The following is a 16172-nucleotide window of genomic DNA, read 5'->3' on the forward strand; positions in this document are numbered from 1 at the left end:
AAGGACATGGCCTCTCCTGCACATAGTGCAGTCTGGCAGAAAGTGTACATGAAGCATGATCAGGGGCACTGGATCATGTGGACGGAACCCAGGATTTGGTGAGAGCATGGTAGCATGATCGGGGCACTGGATCATGTGGAAGGAACCTAGGATTTGGTGAGAGCATGGTAGCAGAACTCAAGTTAGAAATTTTGATTAGCAACTGATGTGTAATCTCCATAAAAGACAAGTAGAGATAGCATAGGTAAAGGGGCCAACAAGGGGAGGAAATTGTAGGCAAGAGAAACAGCAAGTGTAGAGCACTGAAAGCAAGAGATTGTGACTTTTAAGGCTAGCATTGGTGCAGAGCTGCACACAGGTGCGGCACAGCTCAGGTAATAAACGGTCATTTGGGAACATAAGAAATTTGGATACTATTGAAAGTTGGGTTGAGTAAGAGAAATGTTAATAATATTAAGTCTCCCTGATTTCTGGAGACACATCACACTAATTTACTCAAAATATAATGACTTAAACATTTTTTTTTGGAATGGGTAGTAACAGTTTATTTGAGGCTCTAGAAGAACAACAGGAAGCCAGCAGTGGTCAGAGAGGGCAGGTAGGGACTCAACTGGATCTGGGGTTGGGAGCCTTCTTCTGGAGGGGTGGCTGCCCTCCATGGGCAGCCTCCTGAATAATACCAAGGGAAGAGGTTTTGGTGGAGACACAGGCCTTCTGCTCTAGAATCTTTCAGGTTCTCTTTGCCCATTCCAGAATCCATGTGGCTTCATTCACACATGGATATACTGAACACACAGATGTACATTCATTTGAGTTAGACATCTTTGTCAATGTGGCCACTGGATTCAGTGCTGGCCCTGATACTCTTGAGATTCCAAGGAGATCTTCACCCCTTTCCTGGTTCCTCAAGTGAGGTTATAGGATTGGCTCTGGAAACAAGAGTTGCTAGTACCATTTCAACACAGCAGATATAGATGAATTTGGTACTTAGCCCTGATGCTGAGAGAGTGTGGAGGGGAACTAGACACACCCAGGAAGAGCTAGAGATACCTAGGTCCCCTAGGACCTGAAAGAAGCTGGGCTTTTCTTCCTGAGCTGGAGGGATATGGAGAACACATGGGAGTGGTCAGGGTCTCAGCTGCAGCAGAGACAACAAGCTGAACAGGAGTCCAGGGCCCAGTAGTGGGACACTGGCACAAAGTCATGCCTGTGATGTAGCCAAGAGACAGTAACTACTGAAACACAAGATAGAGTTCTAAAGGTTACACAGACTTTCACGACTGGGTTTCAGATGGCAATGTAAGTCATTGGTGTGTGTGTGTGTGTGTGTGTGTGTGTGTGTGTGTGTGTGTGTGATTATTAAAGTAAAGTTTCAGAATCTTTAGGACCATTGATGTCTTAGAGCTGCCTAAGATGGCCAGCTTTGCTGGAATTGCAGAAGGAGCTTTGGCAGCAGTAGCTATTCACGGATACCACATCAAAGTTGATATTGGTGTTTACATTGGGGCACGTCTGGGAGCAGCCCTTATTCAGGGTGTAGCCAAGACTGGCATTCCCAAAGTGGGCAGCAGCAGATAATATGATACAGTAATTGTCTGTGTCCTTGCATGCAACTGGCCACAGGCAGTTTATATTGCTCTTCTGGTTGGTGCAGGAGAATGGACTTGCACCATGTCCAGAAGGGCTGCCAGCAGCACAAGCAAGAAGATCCTCATGCTGGAAGTGGCAGACATCAGCTGAAGGTTCCCCAGACAAAGAAGCCTGCTCTGGGTGAAATGGCCCTGAAGATAATGCTGAAACCTTAGGTCCTGGAGATCACCAACAGGCTGGAGGTTTGTGATTCATGAATACATCCTTGGTAGCATCTAGCTGCCAGCCTAGTCCGGGAGTGTAGTGTGGAGGCAATGACTGTCTGATGTGGAAAGGTGAAGTGCAGGGAAAAAATATAAAACTGACAGATTTCTGAGTTGATCCAGGTCTTGCAGACATTGAATTCATCAGTTCCTAAATGACACCTTACAAAACTGAGAGCAGAGTGAGGACACACTGGGAAAGAGCAGAGTGGGATCATAGGTGTCACTTGGGTCTGCTGGACTTGACGTGCCTGTGATGTAGCCAAGAGACAGTAACTACTGAAACACAAGATAGAGTTCTAAAGGTTACATGGACTTTAACAACTGGGTTTCAGATGGAAATGTAAGCCACTGTGTGTGTGTGTGTGTGTGTGTGTGTGTGTGTGATTATTAAAGTAAAGTTTCAGAATCTTTAGAACCATTGATGTCTAAGAGACACTAAGATAAATGATCTACTTAGAGCTGCCTAGGATGGCCATGTAAAACAAGAAACTAAAGTATTTTGATCTCAGAAGCAAATGGCTAAATGTATTTAGGAAATGACATGATAAAGAACCATATAAAAAGGTTAAAAAGAGGCCATCAGTGATTACCAAGATCATAAATTTGTAATTATGGTTATGAGATCAAAGAGTTTAAAATGAATAATAGACAAAGAGCCTAGAAATCTGCTTACTATTATTTATATTCCCAAGGATCTATGTCATTTTTCTCTAGAGGTGCAGGAAAAAGATTATGACAGAAGAGAACCAAACTGTGATCTCTCAGTTCCTTCTCCTGGGCCTGCCCATTCCCTCAGAGCACCAGCACGTGTTCTACGCCCTGGTCCTGTCTGTGTACCTCACCACTGTCCTGGGGAACCTCATCATCATCATCCTCATTCACCTGGACTCCCATCTCCACACACCCATGTACTTCTTTCTCAGCAACTTGTCCTTCTCTGATCTCTGCTTTTCCTCTGTTACGATGCCCAAGTTGTTGCAGAACATGCAGAGACAGGTACCATCCATCCCCTATTCAGGATGCCTGTCACAAATATACTTCTTTCTGTTTTTTGGAGACCTCGGGAACTTCCTGCTTGTGGCCATGGCCTATGACTGCTATGTGGCCATCTGTTTCCCCCTTCATTACATGATCATCATGAGCCCCAAGCTCTGTGTGAGTCTGGTGGTGCTGTCCTGGGTGCTGACTACCTTCCATGCCATGCTGCACACCCTGCTCATGGCCAGATTGTCATTCTGTGCGGACAATGTGATCCCCCACTTTTTCTGTGATATATCTCCTTTATTGAAACTGTCCTGCTCTGACACGCATGTTAATGAGTTGGTGATATTTGTCATGGGAGGGCTTGCTATTGTCATTCCTTTCCTACTCATCGTTGTATCCTATGCATGAGTTGTCGCCTCCATTCTTAAGGTCCCTTCTGTCCGAGGCATCCACAAGATCTTCTCCACCTGCGGCTCCCATCTGTCTGTGGTGTCACTGTTCTATGGGACAATCATTGGTCTCTACTTATGTCCGTCAGCTAATAACTCTACTGTGAAGGAGACTGTCATGGCCATGATGTACACAGTGGTGACCCCCATGCTGAACCCCTTCATCTACAGCCTGAGGAACAGAGACATGAAGGAGGCACTGATAAGAGTCCTTTGTAAAAAGAAAATTACCTTCTGTCTATGATAGTTGCACTTGATAATTTTCAAATTTTTCACTCAATAGACTGTACTATCTTGGTGATATTATATCAGATTTTCTCATTGCCATTTGGGATTCTTATCAAAGCATAGAACAACCATTGTTCAACAGGTAAAGAGAAGTCTCTGCAGTTGAAGACAGAAATTATGTTTGAGAACATGGCTGTTTTCTATTTTGCTTTTGCTTGGTGACCCTAAAATATATATATATTAGAGCTACTATTTTAGTGACCTCCATTTCTTACATCTTAAGTGGCCCCAGAATTTTATGTTTATCCTGAGTTCTGCTTTAAATTGTCCTCCAAAATCCTAAGTCAATGATAACATCCAAGTATCTCATCCTTCCAACTTCTAATGTCTTCTATGTGCTATTTCTGAATAAATCTTGGATTTTATTCATTCTTAAATTTTTTAACCTTTATTATTATTTTGTGTACGTGGCTGTCTTGCCTGCATATATATGTGTGCACTGTCCATGCAGCGTTAATGAAGGACAGGAGAGCAAATTTTTGTAAACTATCATGTGTGTGCTGGAAATGAAACGTGGGTCTTCTGGAAGAGCAGCTAGTACTCTTACCCTGAGCCATTTCTCCAGTCCCTTATTCTTTGTATTAATTACCCCATACCTTTTTTGTTTTCATGTATATTTTGTTTTTTCTCAACTCTTCTGATCATAAACAAAATTTATTTTTATTTTAATTTTATATAACATGTTTTAATTATATTTTAGCCATCTCCTAGTTCCTCCCAGATCCAATACACCTCCTTACCCACTCAACACAATTTTATGTCTCCATTTTATACACACACATATAACAAAAAAAAACAAAATTCAAAACAACTAAAAGGGAAGAAAATCTATAAAATAAAAAAATACCAAAACATAGCCAAAAGCACAGGCACACAACAACAACAACAAAAACAACAACAAAAACAACAACAATGGAGTCTCCTTTGGATTGGTCAACTACTACTGGGCATGGAGCTTACCTGGGAATATGGCTGATATACCCAGTGACACTCCACTGGAGAAAACTGATTTCCCTTTCCCAACAGGTATCAATTGCAAGTAGCTTCTTGGATAGGGGTGGGACTTTGTGTCCATTTTCCCTTCTCGGTACTGTGATTTTGTCTGGTTTGAATCTGGGGGAGGGGAATATTGTTCATGCTGCCACAGTCTCTGTGCATCAATCCTCTTGTGTCTGGAAGATGCTGTTTCCATGGAGACATGCACAACTTATAGCTTTTGCAATCTTTGCTGTTTGGGATCATCTTGATATTGTGTTTCTATATGAAATTTAATATTTTTCCAGTTTCTATGGAGAATTCCTTAAGAATTTGATGGTGTTGCATTGAGTCTACAGATTGCTTTTGATAAGATGGCCATGGTCATGAGATTAATCCTACGAGTCCATGAGCATTGGAGGGCTCTCCATCTTTTGTTATCCTCAGTTCCTTTTTTCAGTGTCTTAACATTTTCATTGTACAAGTCTTTCTGAGGATATCTTACTCCATTGACCTATCTTGTCTACATCAAATGTTCCCATCATTCATTCCTCTTTTAAATGTATTAGCATATCAAGGTTCTCTCCTTACTCTAAAAGAATCTCTTTCAAATACCCACAGAATATATAGTGTTGGTGCAGAGTATGAGATTCCAATACAAGCATACACTGTGTAATGACCGAGTCAGCATTGCTGCTGTACCCTTTATCTCGAGTGTTTAGCATCCTTGTATAGTTGACATTCAAATACCTCTCTTCCAATCATTTTAAAATAAGCAATGAATTCTTGGGAACAGTATTACTCCAATCGTGCTGTGCAGCATCTGAAAGGCTCCCACTTACCCAGCTGCACGCCTGTACCTACTCACCATCTCCTTACATCCCTCCTTCCCCACATTCTGCGTGGCATCTGGTAACCACTGTATTAATCTACTCCTGTGAAGCCGCTGTCCATCTCCTTTATTATACTATATATTGGGATTTTCTGCTATGTTCCTTAAATTCAACCTTGTTTCTAGTTATAAGGAATCCTGTTTGTGTTTATTACTTATTCTTATTTGTTAGCATAACGTTTTCTTTTTCACTTTTTATTTTCCTTTATTTTTAACATAAATGATGTATTTTGAAGATAATTCTACTAGAGCAGCAATGGTGGAAAGATGAGGTAAGGAACAGACAAAAGGAGATGGGAGTGTTCTTGCTTACAATAGAATGCCAAGGATCAACTGTCATGAAGACTGGTGTTGCCAGCCCATCACGGAAGACCAATATTGAAATAACAAGTATCAGTGAGCGCTATGTCTGAGGATAATTGTTCTAAGAATGGGAGACTTTCTCTGGTTTTCCACAAGGAAGAGTTACTCAGTGAAGAAACCATACCACCCTAGATGGAGTAGAGAAATGAACCCTACCTGTGAAGGGGGAAAGGATTTCATGGGTCTCTCAGAGTTACCGGCTTAATTAAGACCAAGCATCACATCTTAGGACGTTCAGTAAGGTCTAACGTTGAGGAATACTATGCAGGCACCAAACACTTCAAATATGTGAAAGTCATACAAGATATCTGAGGACTTTGAGAATGTTCCAGATTAAAGGCAGGTAAAAGTTAAATCTACATGTAAATACTGATCTTAGCGATGATTCTGTACTGAAAAGTGAAAATTTAATACAAAAGGTATTCGCTCTATTTATAAAATTACAAAATGGTAGCCAATTAGAAAGTATTGCATCAGTGCTAATCCAGCAAAGCAATAGTCATACTACAGACTTATAAAAAAAATCCCTATTTCCAGGAAGTGTACACTAAGTCCTGTGAGAAAAGCAAATGAGGCAGAATGTGACCAACAGATGAAATTACTATAATTAGTATAAAATGGGATAATATTGTTCTTTATACTAATAAATCCTGAAACTTTCTGTAAGGTGAACATTTTGCAAATTTTTCAATTTAATTTCCCACAAACAATTTTGAAGACATCGCCTTCTTTAATGCTATAGCAACTTTTTATTCTTTTTGGTTTGGTTTAGTTTGGTTTGGCTTTGGCTTTGGTTTAGTTTGGTTAATATTGGTTATTTCTCTTTTGATAAAGAAAAATGGTATCTTAATAGGCACTTAACTTGTTACTTAATGAGGCTGAAATATAGACATATATCATGTTTTCCTTGCCATAAATCTTTTTTTCAGTTTCAATATATCATTTGCTTAAGACGATAGCCTCAATTGGGCTATTTTGAATAGTAACTATAACGAACAAAATCTTCAACATTCTCATAACAAATTCACAAAGAGATTTCTATAGGCTGATTCCTTAAGTAAATTTAATAATGTTGAAGGTGCAACTTAATAAGTTAGATCGTTCTACAAGTGGTCAAACTATATAAGCCCAGGGGAGAATCCGACACCTGTGTTCACTGCATTTTAATTACCACGCACTACTGGTAGATTGCCACTAGGTGGCAGTAGTGCTAGGCACTGTAGTTTTATCGGCCCTACCAAGTACTAATTGCAGGAACCTAGCAGGCTTTTGCAAAGTACCATGCTAGATTTTACCTTCTCTTAGCTTTAAAACAGCTACTAGTATTTTAATCAGAGCAAGATTCCTTTTTGAAAAGTACTTCAAAGTGTAACTGAATTATTACTGGGACAAACATCAAGTGCATATTAAAAATTTTAAAACATTGGAGTCCCATAACATGCAGTTTATGGCTTGCCTCACCTGCCCAGTCAGTATCTCACGCTACCTTTACAGATCTCCCAATGAAGTGCACTATATTTCATCCAACAGTTTAACCTCAAATCTGTATTTTCCTGTAGCTGGATCAGTCATCTCTGTGAAGTCTCCCAACTTAAAAATCAGGCCTGAAATTAAGAGGTGGTTGCCCATGCCTCTCTCTCACCTCCTCTAGCACTTTCATCTCGCCAACCGCAAATCTTCTTTAGATAACAAAGTGTCAGAACATGAAGCACACTGACAGTCTAGGGAGCATCCTCTGTTCCTCTGAAACAGCCCCTCCAGCCACCCCTTAAAAATAAAGCTGTTTGGCAGCACTAGGCAACCAGACACATTTTAAGTAGACACAGACACTTAATACTTTTAAACAATTACAGCAAACAATTGGAAAACAGCATAGTAAAATCTATCTCAGCAAACTGAAATCACCCGAAATTTCATACATTAAGCAGACTAAGAAGGATCAGGAGACTTTAGGCAAATATAGCTATTTTCGACTAATAGTGATTTTGACTTAAGCAAACATTTTCTTTTTGAGACTAAGCAGCTGTGCATCCCTGAGTCTTTGTGTGTCCCACTTACCTGGGCATATTTTCCAACATCTGTATGTAGAATGAGATTCAGACTTAGCATCTTCTGTTTTCTACAATAAAATATCACTTACCCAAAGATGTGTATGAGCTGATCGTGAGTTCTCGGGACACGTGACTACCCTCTCCTGCTCTAGTCTGTCGTTTTCTGTCTCTGCCTCTTGCTCCCAGATTCTTATTTCCCAGATGACCTAAGTCTCTCATTTCGACCTTGCGCCCTGCCTGAACCAGGATACACCTCTTTTCACCCTACTGCTCCTTCCTACTCGCCTACCTATCCTGACAGAAACCCAATTCCAACAGACCCCAAACCCGCATGTGTTATATCACTAGAAATGGGTCCTCAGAAGGGTGAGGGTGTTTGTTTTTTGAATCTTTACTTTCTGTCTTACAGATCATTGGTTCCTACTGACAAGTTGCCCTAACTCAGCCCAGTTCTCTCGCCATTTCATTTGTCCATTTACATCACGCTAAGCCATTTCAATAAATTCTTCTTTTATCTAACTCTTCCATTGGAGTCCCTGAGCTCAGTCCAATGGTTAGCTGTGAGCATCCACCCCTGTATTTGTCAGACTCTGGCAGAGCCTCTCCAAAGACATGGTCCTGTCAGCAAGCACTTCATGGCATTGCAATAGTATCTGGGTTTGGTGTCTGTATATGGGATGCATCCACAGGTGGGGCAGGCTCTGGATGGCCTTTCATTCAATCTCTGCTCCACACTTTGTCCCCGTATTTCCTTTAAACAGGAGCCATTCTGGGTTAAAAATGTGGAGATGAGTGGGTGGCCCCATCCCCCAACTGGGAGACTTACCTAACCTCTGGATTTGGTCTCTACAAGTTCTCCCTCCCCTTTGTTAGGCATTTCATCTAATCTCATCCCTGTTGGGTCCTGGGGGCCTCTTGCTTTCCTGGTATCCGGGACTTACTGGTAGCTACCCCCAGTTCCCCCTCCCCATTGTTACTCACCTCTGTTCAAATTCCTGACCCTCTGTTTATCATCCCTGTCTCCCCCATACCTGATCCTGCCCCACCTTTTCGCCCTCCTCCTCTTCTCTTCCTCCCAAGTCCCTCCCACCCTCTACCTCCTGTGAGTATTTTGTTCCCCCTTCTAAGAACTGAAGCATTCACATTTTGGTCTTCCTTCTTCTTGAGCTTCATACGATCTGTGAATTTTATCCTGGGTATTCCGAGCTTTTAGGCTAATATCCACTTATCAGTGAGTGCATACCATGTGTGTTCTTTTGTAACTGAGTTACCTCACTCAGGATGGTGTTTTCTAGTTCCAACAATTTGTCTAAGAATTTCATAAAGTCATTGTTTTTGATAGCTGAGTAGTACTCCACTGTGTAAATGTACCACATTTTCTGTATCCATTCCTCTGTTGAAGGACATCTGGGTTCTTTCCAGCTTCTGCTTACCATAAATAAGGCTGCTATGAACATAGTGGAGCATGTGTCCTTGTTATATGTAGGAGCATCTTTTGGGTATTTGCCCAAGAGAGGTATAGCTGGGTTCTCAGGTAGTCCTATGTACAATTTTATGAGGAACCGCCAGACTGATTTCCAGAATGGTTGTACCAGCTTGCAGTCCCACCAACAATGGAGGAGTGTTCCTTTCTCCACATCCTCGCCAGCATCTTCTGTCACCTGAGCTTTTGATCTTAGCCACTCTGACTGGGGTGAGGTGGAATCTCAGGATTGTTTTGATTTGCATTTCCCTAATGACTAAGGATGCGTAAGATTTACATATCAGTAATTTTTACATCAAATATAAGTTTTTCTACCATTCTGAGTTTTTAGTGATTGAGATCTTACTTTTAATTACCTCCTTAGTTGTATTGCATTGAGTTATTGTTTTAAAAAAATATTTTTAAAAAGTGTACAACTACTCATGAAATCAATCTGGCAGTTCCTCAGAAAATTGGAAATAGTTCCACCTGAAGACCCAGCTATACCATTCTTGGGCATATACCCAAAAGATGCCCCACCGTACCACAAGGACACATGTTCCACAATGTTCACAGCATCCTTATTTGTAATAGCCAGAAGCTGGACACAACCCAGATGTCCTTAACCAAAGAAAGGATACAGAAAATGTGATTCATTTACACAAAGAATACTATTCAGCTATTAAGAACGAGGACATCATGAATTTTGCAGGCAAATGGAAGGAACTAGAAAATATCATCCTGAGTGAGGGAACTCAGACCCAAAAGGACATGCATGGTATGTACTCACTGATAAGTGGATATTAGCCAAAAAGTACAGAACACCTAGGATACAACCTACAGACCACAAGAAGTGTAACAAGCAGAAATGCCCAAGTGAGGATGCTTCAACCCCACTTAGAAAGGAGATGGAAATGATGTCAGGGTGGAGGGAGAGAAAGAACTGGTTGGGAGGGAGAAAGGAAAAGGGACAGGATAAGATAAGTGGGGACGGGACAGGAGAGAAGCCCAGAGGGCCAAGAGAATGAATGGAAATAAGCAGCCTCTGGGAGTGGGAAGTGGAGGGACCCTCTAGACAGTGCCAGAAACCCTGGAGGTGAGACACTCTCAGGACTCACTGGGGGTGACCTTAGCCAAAATGCCCAACACTGGGGAAAAAGAACTTGAAGAGTCCACCTCCAGTAGATAGGGCCTCAAGTGGAAGGACAGGGTTACTAACCCACAGAATTCCTGCCCCAGAATTGTCCCTGTCTAAAAGAACTGCAGGAACAAAAATGGAGAAGAGACTGAAGGAAAGGCCATCCAATTACTGCCCCAACTTGGGATTCATCTCATGGGGGAGCCTGGCAAGGCCGTCCTCAGAGAGGCCCTACCAGCAGCTGACTGAGATAGAAGCACATACTTACATCTAATCATTGAAATGAAGTCGGGGACCCCTATGGAGGAACTAAGGGAAGGATTGAAGAAGCTGAAAGGGAGACCTACCCCATAGGAAGAGCAGCAATGTCATCTAATCCAGACCCTAGGGAACTCCCAGAGACTGAGCCACCAACGAGAAACATGCATGGGCTGGTCTGAGGCCTCTGGCACATATATAGAAGGCCTGGTCTGGCCTCAGTAGGAGCTTAATCTTCAAGAGACTTGAGGCCCTCTGTAAGGGGGAGGCTTTGTCAGGGATTGGGGGAGAGCACCCTCTTGGAGAAAAGGGGCAGGAGGAATGGGATGAGGAGCCATGGGAGGGGAGACTGAGGAGGAACAACAACTGGAATGTAAAGTGTCCATTATTGCACAAATATCTTTTGTTAATTTAGTCTTCTTTCTGTTTCTTGTGAGGTTTTTTGTTGTATTGTGTTGTATCCTAATGCACAGTAACAATAACTATTAAAAAAGACAACAAACAAAATTGAATGAATCATGATTCGAACATTAGGAAATGACATACATGCAGTTAGGATTTAAAATGGTCTTTATAAATCATTACGTAATCAAAAGTCATGAAAATTTACTCCTTTAATGTATTCTAAGAATTCTATTGTCCTAGCTTTTGTGGCTGTATGTGTACTGTTGCAAAACCAGCATGAGATTGAAAATATATGTCATTAATCCATCGCATTCAAAGCAAATCCATTATCTTATTCTCAAATTCACTTCTTTTTATATAACATCAGTTCCTCAAATCAGACCACATTTCAGTCACTCATATGTGCTCAAATGTCAATCATGTTGTCTTTGACTCATTCAAGAAAAATGTTAGTTCATGTTGTAAAGTACCAGTCCAACTTTGCTATTTTCATGTGACTATGAATCTTAATCTATTTTTAATATATGTATACATTCAAATATCACACATATGCACACAAAAGTATACAGTTTCTATAGTGGACCACGCATAGTGGATCATGAGAATTGTAGAATGTAGAGCAAAGAGCAAAGGTAGGCGGATAAAGAAGAGCTCCATTCCTTGCTTGTCATAGAGTTTCAGTAAAGCCAGAGAGTTAAAGTGGGGACAGGAGGGGATCTGGACTGCAGCAATGTGAACTATTATAGAAGAATGAAATGATGGTTTGAATGTCATCACTTAGAGGCAACAACAAGAAAGTAAATGGACCAAATTTGGAGACTTAAACAATGATATTCATGCAGCTAAGATTAAATAATGAATGGTAAAGGCTTTTTCAGCATCTAATGAGATGATTGTGTGGATTTATTTTTTCTTTCAGTTGGTTTATATAGGGGATTACATTGATGAATTTGCGTATATTGAACAATCCCTGCATTCCTGGAATGAAGCCTACTTAATTATGGTGAATGATTATTCTGATTTGTTTTTGGAATCAGTTTGCAAGAATTTTATTGAGCATTTTTGCATCAGAATTCATGAGAGAAATTGGTCTGAAGTTCTCTTTCTTTGTTGGGTCTTCGTGTGGTTTATGTATTAGTGTAACTGACTTCATGGAATGTATTAGATAGTATTCCTTCTGTTTCTATTTTATGAAATACTTTGAGAAGTATTGGTATTAGGTCTTCTTTGTAGGTCTGATAGAATTCTGCACTAAAACTTCAGCTATTAAAAACAATGAATTCTGGGGGGGGGCAGGAAGGGAGTGTGGTTGCGGAGGAGGAACACAGAGAAGAAGGGGGGATGGGATGGGGGGTTTATGGCTAGGAAACTGAGAAAGGAAATAACATTTGAAATGTAAATAAAAAGTATCCACACACACACAAAAAGAATGATGTGGGAGAGCCCAGCTCTCTGTGGGCAGTGCCAACACAGGCAGGTGATTCTGGATGACATAGAAAATCAGGCTGAGCAAACCATAAGAGAGCAAGCCAGTAAGCAGTATTGCCTCATGACCTTGTACCAGTTTCTGCCTTCAGGCTTCCTCCTTGAGTTCCTGCCCTGGCTTTCCTCACTAATGGAATGTGACTTGAGAGTTGAAAGCTAAAATAAACCCTTTTCTCCCTCCCAACCCTCCCCCCAATGACTTCATGAAATTTGCAGGCAAATGGATGGAACATGAAAATATCATCCTGAGTGAGGTAACCCAGTCACAAAAGTCATACATGGTATGTACTCACTGATAAGTGGATATTAGCCAAAAAGAAGCTCAGAACACCCACAAAACAACTCACAGACCATATGAAACCCAAAAAGAGAAAAGATCACACCAAAATGTGGATGCTACAGTCCTACTCAGAAGGGGGAAGAGAATAATCTCTGAGAAGTAGAGGGAAAGAGGGATCTGGGAGAAAGAGAGGAGAGGGAGGGGAAAGGGGGCAGTTCAGATGTGGGAGGAGATGTAGGAGAAGTACAAAGGGTCAGGAATTTGAAACTAGGTGTGTAGCAGTGAGGGAGGGGATTCTGGGAGTAGCCACTAGAAAGCCCCAGATGCCAGGGACCCAAAAGATTCCCAGTACCCAACAGGGAGGATATTAGCCAAAATACACAACAAAGGGGAAATAGAACCTATAGAGACCATATCCAGTGGATGGACATCGTTCCCTTGTTGAGGGATGGGATCACCCACCCACCTCAAACATATTAATCCAGAATTCCTCCTGTCAAAAGGAAATGCAGGGACAAAGAGTGGAACAGAAACTAAGGAAAGGCCATCCAGAGACTGCCCCATCTAAGGATCCAACCAATCTACTGACACCAAACCCAGACACTATTACTGATGCCAAGAAGTGCTTACTGACAAGAGCACAGTATAGCTGTCCCCTGAGAGGCTCTGCCAGAGCCAGACCAATACAGATGTGGATGTACACAGCCAAACATCAGACTGAGCATGGAGATTCCAAATGGAGACGTTGGGGCAAGAACTGTAGGAGCTGAAAGGGTTTGCAACCCAATAGGAAGAACTGCCAGGAGTGCTTTCACTCATAAGATACAAGGCTCACAGACCCACAGGAGAGAAAGCTCCTGTCAGAGCCAGCAAGACCAACTAACATCAGAGAGAACTAGATTTCAAGAAAGAAGCACAAGAACCTAAGCAACAGAAACCAAGAATATTCGGCACCATCAGAACCCAGTTCTCCAACCACAGCAAGTTCTGGATACCCCAGCATATTGAAAGAGCAAGATTCAGATTTAAAATCACATTTCATTATGACAGAGGACTCTAAGAAGAACATAGATAACTCCCTTAAAGAAATGAAAATGTAGGCACAGCATACTCAAACTTATAGGTTACAGTGAAAACAGTGCTGAGAGGAAAACTCATAGATCTGAGGGCCTCCAAAAAGAAACTAGAGAGAGCATACACTAACAACTTGACAGCACACCCGGAAGCTCTAGAACAAAAACAAAAAGCAAAAACACCCAAGAAAAGTACACAGCAGGAAATTATCAAACTCAGAGCTAAAATCAACCATGTAGAAACAAAAAGAACTATACAAAGAATCAGCAAAACCACAAGCTGGTTCTTTGAGAAAATCAACAAGATAGATAAACCCTTAAGCAAACTAATCAGAGGGCAAAGAAACAGTATCCAAATTAACCAAATCAGAAATGAAAAGAGAAACATAACAACAGGAACTGAGGAAGTTCAAAAAACTCAGTTTCTACTTTAAAAGCCTATACTCAACAAAACTGGAAAATATGGAGGAAATGGACAATTTTCTAGAAAGATATCAGATGCTAAAGTTGAATCAGGATTAGATAATCCATCTAAACAGTCCCATAACTGTAAAGAAACAGAAACAGTCATTAAAAGTCTCCCAACCAAAAAAAAAAAAAACCCCAGGACCAGATAGGTTTAGTGCAGAATTCTATCAGACCTTCAGAGAAGACTGAATACTAATACTCTTCAAACTATTCTGCAAAATAGAAACAGAAGAAACACTACCAATTTGTTCTTTGAAGCTATAATTATGCGTATACCTAAACCAAAGACCCTACAAAGAAAGAAAACCTCAGAACAATTTTCCTTATGAATATCCATGCAAAAATACTCAATAAAATTCTTGCAAACCAAATCCAAGAACATATGAAGACAATCATTCATCATGATCAAGTAGGCTTCATCCCAGGGATGCAGGGATGTTTCAATATATGAAATTCCATCAATGTAATCCACTATATAAACAAACTTAAAGAAAAAAATCCACATGATCATCTCATTAGATGCTGAGACAGCGTTTCACAAAATTCAACACCCCTTAATGATAAGTCTTAGAGAGATCAGGAATTCAAGACCCATACCTATATTTGCAAATGTATTTGGAATACCAAGAAACAAAGTATAAGCAAAAACTATTCTCAACGATAAAAGAACTTCTGGGGGGAATCACCATCCCTGACCTCAATATGTATTACCGAGCAATCGTGATAAAAAAAAAAAACTGCAGGGAGGGGAATAAAAAAAAACTCCATGGTATTGATACAGAAACAGGCAGGTAGATCAGTGGAATAGAATTGAACATCCAGAAAAGAACCCACACACCTATGGTTACATGGTCTTTGACAAAGAAGCTAAAATCATCCAGTGGAAAAAAGATATAGCATTTTCAACAAATGGTGCTGGTTCAACTGGAAGTCAGCATGTAGAAGAATGCAAATTGTCCCATTCTTCTCTCCTTGTACAAAGCCCAAGTACAAGTGGATCAGAGACCTCCACATACAGATACACTGAAACTAATAGAGAAGAAAGTGAGGAAGAGCCTGGAACACATAGACATGGGGGAAATTTTCCTGAACCGAACACCAATGGCTTATGTCCTAAGATCAAGAGTCAACAAATGGGACCTCATAAAATTGCAAAACTTCTGTAAGGCAAAGGACACTATCAATAGGGAAAAAACAGCAACCAACAGATTGGGGAAAGATCTTTACCAATCCTACACCCAATAGAGAGCTAATATCCAATATATACAAAGAACTCAAGAAGTTAGACTCCAGAGAATCAAATAATTCTATTAAAAATGGGGTACAGAGCTAAACAAAGAATTCTTAACTGAGGATTTTCAAATGGCCGAGAAGCACCTAAAGAAATGTTCAATATCCTTAGTCATCAGGGAAATGCAAATCAAAACAATCCTGACATTTTACCTCACTCCAGTCAGAATGGCTAAGATTAAAAAAAAAACTCAGGAGATAGAGGAACACTTCTCCATTGTTGGTGGGATTGCAAGCTGGTACAAAACCACTCTGGAAATCAGTGTGGAAGTTCCTCAGAAAGTGGACATAGTACTACCTGAGGACCCAGATATGCCACTCCTGGGCATACACCCAAAAGATGCTCCAAGATATAACAAGGACACATGCTCCACTATGTTCATAGCAACCTTATTTATAATAGCCAGAAGCTGGAAAGAACCCAGATGACCTTCAACAGAGGAATGGATAATGAA

The 16172-nt window shown here is 40.8% G+C and overlaps 2 pseudogenes; one reads left to right on the forward strand and one right to left on the reverse strand.

The window, feature by feature from the left end:
- Window positions 1-1126: 1126 nt before the first annotated feature.
- Ly6e-ps2 (lymphocyte antigen 6 family member E, pseudogene 2) lies at window positions 1127-1733 on the reverse strand (annotated as a pseudogene).
- Or1e18b-ps1 (olfactory receptor family 1 subfamily E member 18, pseudogene 1) lies at window positions 2589-3533 on the forward strand (annotated as a pseudogene).

Source organism: Rattus norvegicus, chromosome 10 (assembly GCF_021556685.1).
Source record: "Rattus norvegicus strain SHRSP/BbbUtx chromosome 10, alternate assembly SHRSP_T2T, whole genome shotgun sequence".
Taxonomy (NCBI): domain Eukaryota; kingdom Metazoa; phylum Chordata; class Mammalia; order Rodentia; family Muridae; genus Rattus; species Rattus norvegicus.